The sequence below is a fragment of the Arachis hypogaea genome, chromosome 13 (genome assembly GCF_003086295.3).
Source record: "Arachis hypogaea cultivar Tifrunner chromosome 13, arahy.Tifrunner.gnm2.J5K5, whole genome shotgun sequence".
NCBI classification, from domain to species: Eukaryota; Viridiplantae; Streptophyta; class Magnoliopsida; order Fabales; family Fabaceae; genus Arachis; species Arachis hypogaea.
The window spans coordinates 88519253-88531289 of record NC_092048.1 but is presented as its reverse complement, the minus strand read 5'-3'; the positions used below and the strand labels follow the sequence as shown (position 1 = coordinate 88531289).

General features: G+C 39.4%; 1 non-coding gene across 1 annotated transcript; it reads left to right on the top strand.

Moving 5' to 3' along the window:
- The first annotated feature begins 357 nt into the window (after positions 1–357).
- On the top strand, positions 358–465 carry LOC112738668 (small nucleolar RNA R71). The gene has a single exon (XR_003169614.1). It is a non-coding gene; the product is annotated as a small nucleolar RNA R71 (small nucleolar RNA).
- Positions 466–12037: the final 11572 nt, after the last annotated feature.

The window sequence follows — 12037 nt, the reverse complement described above, 5'->3', positions numbered from 1 at the left end:
CTCAGGATCATAGGCTTCCTCTTCAGAAGATGCCTCTTGAGTACTGTTGGATGCAGCTTGCATTCCATGCAGACTCTGAGATATCATATTGACTTGCTGAGTCAATATTTTATTCTGAGCCAATATGGCATTCAGAGTATCAACCTCAAGAACTCCCTTCTTCATAGGCGTCCCATTGATTACAGGATTCCTTTCAGAAGTGTACATGAACTGGTTATTAGCAACCATGTCAATGAGTTCTTGAGCTTCTGTAGGCGTTTTCTTTAGGTGAATGGATCCACCTGCAGAAGTGTCCAGTGACATCTTTGATAGCTCAGATAAACCATCATAGAATATATCCAGGATGGTCCATTCTGAAAGCATGTCAGAAGGACACTTTTTGGTCAACTGTTTGTATCTTTCCCAAGCTTCATAGAGAGATTCACCTTCTTTCTGTCTGAAGGTTTGAACATCATCTCTAAGCTTGCTCAGCTTTTGAGGAGGAAAGTACTTGGCTAAGAAAGCCGTGACCAGCTTATCCCAAGAGTTCAGGCTGTCTTTAGGTTGAGAATCCAACCATAATCTAGCTCTGTCTCTTACAGCAAAAGGGAAAAGCATGAGCCTGTAGACTTCAGGATCTACTCCATTAGTCTTAACAGTATCACATATATGCAAGAATTCAGTTAAGAACTGAAAAGGATCTTCAGATGGAAGTCCATGAAACTTGCAGTTCTGCTGCATCAGAGAAACTAATTGAGGTTTCAGCTCAAAGTTGTTTGCTCCAATGGCAGGAATGGAGATGCTTCTTCCATGTAAATTGGAATTAGGTGCAGTAAAGTCACCAAGCATCCTCCTTGCATTATTATTATTTTCGGCTGCCATCTCCTCTGCCTGTTCGAAAATTTCTGAAAGGTTATCTCTGGATTGTTGTATTTTAGCTTCTCTTAATTTTCTCTTCAGAGTCCTTTCAGGTTCTGGATCTACTTCCACAAGAATGTTCTTATCCTTGCTCCTGCTCATATGACAAGGAAGAATGGCCAGAAAAATGATAATAATAATAGAGATCCTTTATACCACAGTATAGGGATCCCTTTGTGAGTGGAAGAGAAGGGGGAGACAAAGAATGTGATGTAAAGGAAGAAATGCAACTGTACGAATGGAAGAGATGTGAGATGAGATGTTAGGATATGAATGAATAAATAGAATAGGATGGGGGAGGGATAATTTTCGAAAATTATTTTGAAAAAGAGTTAGTGATTTTTGAAAATGGTTTTTTTGAAAATTTGTTAGTAATTTTCGAAAATTAAGTTTTAAAAAATTAAAATAATTAATAAATTAAAAAGAAATTTTGAAAAAGGGGAGAGATATTTTCGAAAATTAGAGAGAGAGAGTTAGTTAGGTGGTTTTGAAAAAGTTAAGAAACAAACAAAAAGTTAGTTAGTTAGTTGAAACAAATTTTGAAAAGATAAGAAGTTAGGAGGTTAGAGAAGATATTTTGAAAAGATATTTTTGAAAAAGATAAGATAAGAAGATATTTTTGAAAAGATATGATTGATGTTAGTTTTGAAAAAGATTTGATTTTTGAAATCACAATTAATGACTTGATTCATAAGAAATCACAAGATATGATTCTAGAACTTAAAGTTTGAATCTTTCTTAACAAGCAAGTAACAAACTTCAAATTTTTGAATCAAAACATTAATTGATTATGTTATTTTCGAAAATTTGGTCTAAAAATAAGAAAAAGATTTTTGAAAAATATTTTTGGAATTTTCGAAAATAACTAAGAATTTTGAAAAAGATTTGATTTTTGAAAAAGATTTTGAAAAAGATAAGATTTTCAAATTGAAAATTTGATTTGACTCATAAGAAACAATTTTATTTTAAAAATTTTTGAAAAAGTCAATCCAAATTTTCGAATTTGATGAGAGAAAAAGGGAGAGATATTTTTTTGATTTTTGAAATTTTTATGATGCAAGAGAAAAACACTAAAAGGATGCAATGCATGAAATTTTTAGATCAAAACATGTGATGCATCCAAGAATGCTATGAATGTCAAGATGAACACCAAGAACACTATGAATGTCATGATGAACATCAAGACACAATTTTGAAAAATTTTTAATGCAAAGAAAACATGCAAGACACCAAACTTAGAATTCTTTAATGCTTACGCACTAAGAATTCAAGAATGCATATGATAAACATGAAAAGACACAAAACAAAAAATCATCAAGATCAAACAAGAAGACTTACCAAGAACAACTTGAAGATCATGAAGAATACTATGAATGCATGATATTTTCGAAAAATGCTAGATGCATATGCAAGTGACACCAAACTTATGATATGACTCAAGACTCAAACAAGAAACAAAAAAATATTTTTTTGATTTTTATGATTTTCTAATTTTTTTGGATTTTTTTTTTCGACAATAGTATGAAAAAGAAAAAAATAAGGAGTCCAAAATTTTTAATATGAATTCCAGGAATCTTGCCATGTTAGTCTAAAGCTTCAGTCCAGGAATTAGACATGGCTCACTAGCCAGCCAAGCTTTCAAAGAAAGCTCCAGTCCAAAACACTAGACATGGCCAATGGCCAGCCAAGCTTCAGCAGGTAGATCAGGAACAGTAGCAGGTGGATTAGCTCCAACTAGCTTGCTCTTGATAACAAATTGCAAGCCTCAGTCCAAAAGAATTTAGACATGGCTTTACAGCCAGCCAGGCTGCAACATATAATTACATGGGCTGGAGTGATTAGTTGAATACCAATCCCAAAGTAGTTTGGGTATGGCTTTACAGCCAGATATGATTCAACATATTTCATGAAACACTAGAATTTATTCTTAAAAATTTTGAAGCCATAGAATAATTTATTTTTGAAAACATTTTTATTTTTTTCGAAAACAGATGAGAAAATTTTAGAAATTTTTTTGAAAAATTTTTGAAAATAAAATAAAAAGAAAATTACCTAATCTGAGCAACAAGATGAACCGTCAGTTGTCCAAACTCAAACAATCCCCGGCAACGGCGCCAAAAACTTGGTGCACGAAATTGTGATCTCCAGGCTCGAACAAATCCTGGTAATGGCTCCAAAGCTTGGTGCTCTGATCTTAATTCATAATTGTCACAACTTCGATACAACTGACCAGCAAGTGCACTGGGTCGTCCAAGTAATACCTTACGTGAGTAAGGGTCGAATCCCACGGAGATTGTTGGTATGAAGCAAGCTATGGTCACCTTGTAAATCTCAGTCAGGCAGATATAAAGTGATAATGGTGTTTTCGAATATGATATAATAAAATAGGGATAGAGATACTTATGTAAATTCATTGGCAGGGATTTCAGATAAGCGAATGGAGATGCTTTTCGTTCATCTGAACCTCTGCTTTCCTGCTATCTTCATCCAATCAGTCTTACTCCTTTCCATGGCTGGCTTTATGTGATACATCACCACTGTCAATGGCTACTTTCGGTCATCTCTCGGGAAAATGATCCAATGCCCTGTCACGGCACGGCTAATCGTCTGGAGGCATCACCCTTGCCAATGGCTTCATCTTATCCTCTCAGTGAATAATATGCTCACGCACCCTGTCACGGCACGGCTATTCATCTGTCGGTTCTCGATCATGCTGGAATAGGATTTACTATCCTTTTGCGTCTGTCACTAACGCCCTGCAATCGCGAGTTAGGAGCTCGTCACAGTCATTCAATCATTGAATCCTACTCGGAATACCACAGACAAGGTTTAGACCTTCCGGATTCTCTTGAATGCCGCCATCATTCTAGCTTACGCCACGAAGATTCTGGTTAGGAGATCTAAGAGATACTCATTCTAGCTTAATTCATGTAGAACAGAAGTGTTTGTCAGGCACGCGTTCGTAGGGGAGATGGTGATGAGCGTCACACATAATCATCACCTTCATCACGTTCTTGGGTGCGAATGGATATCTTAGAAGCGAAATAAGATGAATTGAATAGAAAACAGTAGTACTTTGCATTAATCTTTGAGGAACAGCAGAGCTCCACACCTTAATCTATGGAGTGTAGAAACTCTACCGTTAAAAATACATAAGTGAAGGTCCAGGCATGGCTGGGATGGCCAGCCCCCTAAAACGTGATCAATAGTCTCCTAAGATGAATAATGGAATAAAACTGAGACCAAAGATGCCTAATACAATAGTAAAAGGTCCTATTTATAATAAACTAGCTACTAGGGTTTACATGAGTAAGTAATTGATGCATAAATCCACTTCCGGGGCCCACTTGGTGTGTGTTTGGGCTGAGCTTAAGTGTAGCACGTGCAGAGGCCATTTGTGGAGTTGAACGCCAGTTTCTGTGCCAGTTTGGGCGTTCAACTCTGGTTTTGGATCCTTATCTGGCGCTGAACGCCAGATTTGGGCAGAAGGCTGGCGTTGAACGCCAGTTTACGTCGTCAATTCCTGGCCAAAGTATGGACTATTATATATTGCTGGAAAGCCCTGGATGTCTACTTTCCAACGCAATTGGAAGTGCGCCATTTCACGTTCTGTAGCTCCAGAAAATCTATTTTGAGTGCAGGGAGGTCAGAATCCAACAGCATCAGCAGTCCTTCTTCAACCTCTGAATCTGATTTCTGCTCAAGTCCCTCATTTTCAGCCAGAAAATACCTGAAATCACAGAAAAACACACAAACTCATAGTAAAGTCCAGAAATGTGAATTTATCATAAAAACTAATGAAAACATCCCTAAAAGTAACTAGATCCTACTAAAAACATACTAAAAACAATGCCAAAAAGCGTATAAATTATCCGCTCATCAGGGGGCAACTCTTTAAAATAAGCTTTCAGCCAACACTCCCGAACCAATTGGTTCAAGGTGCTAAGTGTTGAAGCACCCGTAAGGACTTACTTGCTCAAGTCTCTCCCCTATACATACACACCACAGGCACATGGTTTGTTTGTTTTCTTTCTTGAGACCTTGGTGTCTAGCACCTCTTTGGGTTACTAAATGCTCTGTAGTGAAGGTTACTCTTGATAGTGGACTTTCAGCTGATAATCCCAAGGTAGTTAACCCAAGTTACCAAGTGATAAGGTACCCCTAAGAGCTTATTCATCCAAGTAGATCCCTCACACAGGAGCACCACAGACACATGTCTCAAGATTAAAAACCATTGGTGCCTAGCCTTATTGCTTGTTCTTTTTCTTTTATTCCTCAACTTTGATTGTTTTTTCCATTTTTCTTATTAGGATCTTCTTATTTAGCTAGTCTTATGGGGTGTGTCTCAAGCATAGTATTCATGACAGATAGTTGTCCTCCCACCTTGTGGTTGAACCAACTTAGCTAACTTATGACTATACCATAAACTCATGAACTTATTCCATAGTATGAACTCCTCTCTAGTCTTTTGAAACACTCATTCTCTTTTTCATTTGATTCAAAAGGACAAGCATACAAGTAAGCAAAGTAAGGATGCAGTGACATAAAGACTAGCAATCATAGACCTCTTCAACCAAAAACTTAAAAGACAAAATAAAAATAATTCAAACTAACATGGAAGCAAGTTCTATTTCATACAAGATCTTCCTTATTTAAAGCATAGAGAAAGATGGACCAAAGAAGGAACTCCACCACCTTTTACTCATGTGGTTGCCTGATGAGCGGAAAATTTATACGCTTTTTGACATTGTTTTTAGTATGTTTTTAGTAGGATCTAGTTACTTTTAGGGATGTTTTCATTAATTTTTATGTTAAATTCACATTTCTGGACTTTACTATGAGTTTGTGTGTTTTTCTGTGATTTCAAGTATTTTCTGACTGAAATTGAGGGACTTGAGCAAAAATCAGATTCAGAGGTTGAAGAAGGACTGCTGATGTTGTTGGATTCTGACCTCCCTGCACTCAAAGTGGATTTTCTGGAGTTACAGCACTCAAAATGGTGCGCTTCCAATTGCGTTGGAAAGTAGACATCCAGGGCTTTCCAGCAATATATAATAGTCCATACTTTGCCTAAGTTTAGACGATGCAAACTGGCGTTCAACGCCAGCTCTCTGCCCAATTCTGGAGTTCAGCGCCAGAAAGGGATCAAAAACCAGAGTTGAACGCCAGAAATGGATCAAAACCTGGTGTTCAACTCCACAAATGGCCTTTACACGTGGAAAGTTAAAGCTCAGCCCAAGCACACACCAAGTGGGCCCCGGAAGTGGATTTATGCATCAATTACTTACTTTTGTAAACCCTAGTAGCTAATTTATTATAAATAGGACCTTTTACTATTGTATTAGACTTCTTTGGACGCCTGGCTCTTAGATCAGAGGGGCTGGCCATTCGGCCATGCCTGGACCTTTCACTTATTTATTTTCAACGGTAGAGTTTCTACACTCCATAGATTAAGGTGTGGAGCTCTGCTGTTCCTCAAAGATTAATGCAAAGTACTACTATTTTCTATTCAATTCTTCTTATTTCGCTTCTAAGATATTCATTCGCACTTCAACCTGAATGTGATGAACGTGACAATCATCACCATTCCCTATGAACGCGTGCCTGACAACCACTTTCGTTCTACATTAGATTGAATGAATATCTCTTAGATCTCTTAATCAGAATCTTCGTGGTATAAGCTACAATGATGGCGGCATTCAAGAGAATCCGGAAGGTCTAAACCTTGTCTGTGGTATTCCGAGTAGGATTCAATGATTGAATGACTGTGACTAGCTTCAAACTCGCGAGTGCTGGGCGTTAGTGACAGACGCAAAAGGATAGTAAATCCTATTCCAGCATGATCGAGAACCGACAGATGAATAGCCGTGCCGTGACAGGGTGCGTTGACCATTTTCACTGAGAGGATAAGGTGAAACCATTGACAAGGGTGATGCCTCCAGACGATTAGCCGTGCCGTGACAGGGCATTTGGATCATTTTCCCGAGAGAAGACCGAAAGTAGCCATTGACAATGGTGATGTATCACATAAAGCCAGCCATGGAAAGGAGTAAGACTGATTGGATGAAGATAGCAGGAAAGCAGAGGTTCAGAGGAACGAAAGCATCTCTATTCGCTTATCTGAAATTCTCACCAATAAATTACATAAGTATTTCTATCCCTATTTTATTAATTATTTTCGAAAACTCCATTACTATTTTATATCCGCCTGACTGAGATTTACAAGGTGACCATAGCTTGCTTCATACCAACAATCTCCGTGGGATTCGACCCTTACTCACGTAAGGTATTACTTGGACGACCCAGTACACTTGCTGGTTAGTTGTGCGAAGTTGTGAACCATGGTATTGGCATCATATTTTTGGCGCCATCACCAGGGAAAGAAAGAGCAATGAATTTCACATAATCAAAGTGTAATCACAATTTCTGCGCACCATTGCCCATGCTCTCCTCCTTGCTTGTCCTCCTTGTGTCCCTCTTGAGTGCTCGTACTCCCATTCCCTTTGCTTTTTCCAATCAACTTCTTCCAGAAACCACCATCTTCCATTTTCTTCTTTAGTGTTTCCTTCTGCTGTTTTACCTTCCTTTCTTCTTGTTCTACAAAATCTTTTTGGACTTCATCATATGTAGGGATGGCATAGTGTAGATGATGCATATGATTAGACATGTAGTTCAACTTGGCCTGAGTGTTTATGTTGAACTCCTCCCTATGTAGTTGCCATCCTTCATTAAGTACAGTGAACTCATTGAATGCTTTCATCTGAGCTATTTGCTGCTGATTGAGTTCTTGCAAGTGCTTATCTTGACATTTTTGCCTCTCAGTGACTTGGTGGATGGCTTGAGTGAGCTGGGAGTATTGTTCCTGTTGCTGCTCCATTTGTTGTTTCTGCCATTCTTCTTGTCAGCTCATCCAGTTGGACTGAAGGTTTAGTATTTGCTCTTGTCCTTCCATCTGTCTCGTCCCTAAATCTTCAATGGCTCTTAGAAGGTGGTTCATATTCAAGTCGGCTGGGTCATGATGCTCTTCTTGTTGGTATTCTTCCTGATGATGCTCCTCTTGGTGAGCTCCTTCTTTCACTTTTAGCTTCCCTATTTGTGGCCTTCTTTGTTGCTGAGCAGGTGTAGTATAGACCAGATGCTGGATTGTCATTAGCCTCCCAGGGTTCACCCAGTCTGGATTGCTATCCTCAAAGACCACCTTGGCCTTTGTGCACAATCTGAGAATGGTGCTGGAGTACCAAAGACTGGCACCTAATTCAAGTTTCTCAGCTGAATCTTGAATTCCCTCAGCTATCAGTTCATGCACATTGATTTCTCCACCTTGTACTAGGCAATGTACCATAGTTGCTCGATTAATATTGACCTCTGAATTATTTGCAGCTGGGAGGATAGACCTCCTCACGAGTTCAAACCACCCCTTGGCTTCTGGGCTAAGGTCTCCCCTCTTGATGAACCGGGGTCTCCCATCTCCATACCTTTCCCAGTCAGCTGCTATAACACAGATGTCAGTCACGATTTCTGTGAGCTCATCATTGTCTTAGCTTTTACTTATCCTTGCATGATAACTGGGCTCATCAAAATATGGTGATTTCAGGTGAAGAGTTCTTGTTATAGCATTTGGGCTGAAGTCCACCTCCTTTCCTCTTACATAGCTTTTGAAGGTTGGAGCTCTGGTTTTGTCTTCTCTAACCATATTTGCGTAGAACTCTTTGATGAGGTTTGCATTGATCTTCCCCTCTGGATCAGTGAGCCTTTGCCACCCTCTTTTTTCAATTTTCTCCCGAATCTGTGGGCACTCGTCTTCATTGAATTGGAAGGTCAACTCGGGCAGTATCTTTTTGAGCTTTATCCGCTCAAATTTACGTTTATGGAAGGCAGTTTTGAATCTCTTCTCATCGAAAAGAATGCTCTCCATTGGTTCCTTCCTTTTTTGCCTCTTGGAGCTTGACGATGCCATGAATTTGAGTTTCTGTGTGAGGGGATTGGAAGGTAAGGATAGATGAGGAGTTTGGTTGGTTAGGATGAGGTGTGATGAAGAGATTTTTGGACGCCAAAAGTGTGAAGTGTGGAGAGTGGGAATTTGAGTGTGAGGGGTAAGTATGCACTAAGACTCACTTATATAGGGAGATTGTGAGTGAATGGAGGGTGTGGATTGATGGAATGGTTGCTTGATGGACGGTTGGGGTTGTGCATGGAGAAAGGACAAGGATCATCACTTTATGAGGGTTATTGGTTCGGTCTTCAAGAGTCTCCTTTCTTCAATGTTGCATGGCAATATTTTCCAATGCATTCCTTCTTGAGACAAGTGTGTAGTTTCTCTTCATGAAGTGGCCGAACATTTCTCCTTTAATTGTCCAATCAATCTCCTTCAATGCTCCTCTCCTTTTCCGTATAAAGATCAAATAAGAAAAGTAAGAATTAATATCATAAAAAAGATCAATTTAAATTTTACGGCTAGAACAATAAAAAGAAGAAAAGATTTTGTTTATTCATGAACTCCAACTTACTAACTAACTGTGTATCTTTATATGCACATTGGTGGCACCATGGGGTGATACCAAACTTAGTTTGGAACACTGTGACAAAAAGTTCTGTTCAAAGCTCCAAGACTAGCATACTCTCAGTTGCATTCATGCTTTCTTGGCATGCTTTGAACACCAAACTTGTTCTTCACTATATACTGCAATATAAGGATTTCACCAAGTGTTTGTCAAGTTTGGGTTGGAATTCATGAATATTGACTTATTCACTAGTAAAAGCTCATAAAACATGGGTTACCTCCCATGAAGCGCTTCTTTAGCGTCACTAGCTTGACGTTTCTCCTTCATCAGGGAGGTTGATAATGCTTCAAGTCCTCCCCTCTTGCCTTGGACTTATATCCATTGGTTGTATCAATGATCTCTACATGTTTCAAGGAGAGAACTCTGTTGATAGTGAAGACCTTAGGTAACTGAGATGGTACAGTGGGAAGATTAGGGGGGATATCTGGGAAGTAAGCTGAGATCACTTTATCCCCTGGAGAGAAGTCCTCTGTAGGGATCTTCTTGTTCCTCCACTCCCTTGGTACCTTCTTCTTTGTCCCTTTTGATGTTGCCTTGCTTTTTGTGACTTCTTCTTCTAATGGAATTTTGTTGTTGTTTCCACATGTCTCTGGTGGTTTAGGTTCCTCCAGCTTTTCCTTGAGTTGTGACAACTGCTTATTTCCTTGTTCATCTACCAAGGGCTTTCCCAGATGGGCTGGTTGTGCTTCAGTGCTTGCTTCCTCTGTCAGCATCTCATTATGATCTTTGCTTGGTTCTTTATTTTCTTGGTCTGATTCTTGTGAGAGTTTGAAGACATTAAAGCTGAGTCGTTCATCATAGATCCTCAATATTAGCTCCCCTCGCTCCACATCTATGAGTGCTCTGGCTGTAGCTAGGAATGGTCTTCCCAATATGATTGGGTGAGTGTGACTCTCTTCCATGTCCAAGATGACAAAGTCTGTGGGAAGAAAGTACTTCCCAACCTTTACCAATACATTTTCCACCACTCCTATTGCTTGTTTTTGAGTTTTGTCTGCCAGCCTTATGACTACATCTGTGGGCATTATCTCATTGATCTTCAGCCTCTTCACCAGGGATAAGGGCATTAAGTTGATGCTTGCTCCCAAATCGCAGAGTGCTTTATCAAACATTGTTTCTCCTATGGCACATGGGACATGAAAATTCCCTGGATCTTTTCTTTTCATAGGCAACTGTGGTTGAATGAGGGCACTGCACTCCTTGTTCATCACTATAGTTTGGCCTCCCTTGAGTGAGCTTTTCCTGGGAAGCAGCTCTTTCATATACTTGATGTTTGCAGGCATTTGTTGAATAGTCTTGATGAATGGTATGTTGACATGCAGAGATGCAAACAAATCTAGAAACTTTGAGTATATTCTCTTCTCCACAGCACCATTGAGCAGTTGGGGAAAAGGTGCATAGAGTCTCAGCAGCTCCTGTTGTGAGATTTCTGGTTCTTGATGATCTTTTTCTTTCTTCTCTACTGAGGTATCTTCAGGTTGTTCTGACAGCTTGCTTGGCTTGTCCTCAGTCTCCTTATCACTTATAGTGACCATCTTACAATCTTCCCATCTTACTTTCTTTGTTTCACCTCTCGGATTTTTCTCTATGTCACTTGGGAATCCATTTGTGGGTTTGGGAATTTGCTCAGAGAGATACCCCACTTGAGATTCCAACTTCTTGATTGTGTCTCCCTGGTTCTTGAAACTGGCTTGCACTTCCTCCTTGAATACCTTGTTGTCTTAAATCTCCTTGCCTATGCCTTCAAGTAGATTCTTAATCCTTGAGAGTCTATCATCAAATGATTGTAGATCGTGATTAGAGGTGGAAGGATGAGGTAAGTTGTTTTGGTTTTGATGTGGATGTGGAGAGGTGTTGTTATTGGGGTGTTGATATGGTCTAGATGTGAAATGTTGGTGGCTTACATTGTTGGGATTTGGGCGTCTTTGATCAAGGCTTTGGTCTTGTTGATTTCCCCACCCAAAGTTTGGGTGATTCCTCCATCCAGGGTTGTAGGTCTTGGAGTATGGATCATGGTTTTGCCTAGGTGAATTTCCAATGTAGTTGACTTGCTCCTGACTTCCCTCTGCTTCTTCATTCACTCCTTCTTGGGTTGTTGATTAATGAGCGGATATTTTATATGCTTTTTGGGGTTAATTTCATATAATTTTTAGTATATTTTAGTTAGTTTTTAGTTTATTTTCATTAGTTTTTAGAAAAAAATTCATATTTCTAGACTTTACTATGATTTGTGTGTTTTTATGTAATTTCAGGTATTTTTCTGGCTGAAATTGAGGGAGCTGAGTAAAAATCTGATTCAGGCTGAAAAAGGACTGCTGATGCTGTTGGATTCTGACCTCCCTGCACTCAAAGTGGATTTTCTGGAGCTACAGAACTCGAAATGGCGCGCTTCCAATTGCGTTGGAAAGTAGACATCCAGGGCTTTCCAGCAATATATAATAGTCCATACTTTGCTCAAGGATAGATGACGTAAACTGGCGTTCAATGCCAATTATCTGCCCAATTCTGGCGTCCAGCGCCAGAAAAGGATTAAAAGTTGGAGTTCAACGCCAGAAATGGATCCAAACCTGGCGTTGAAC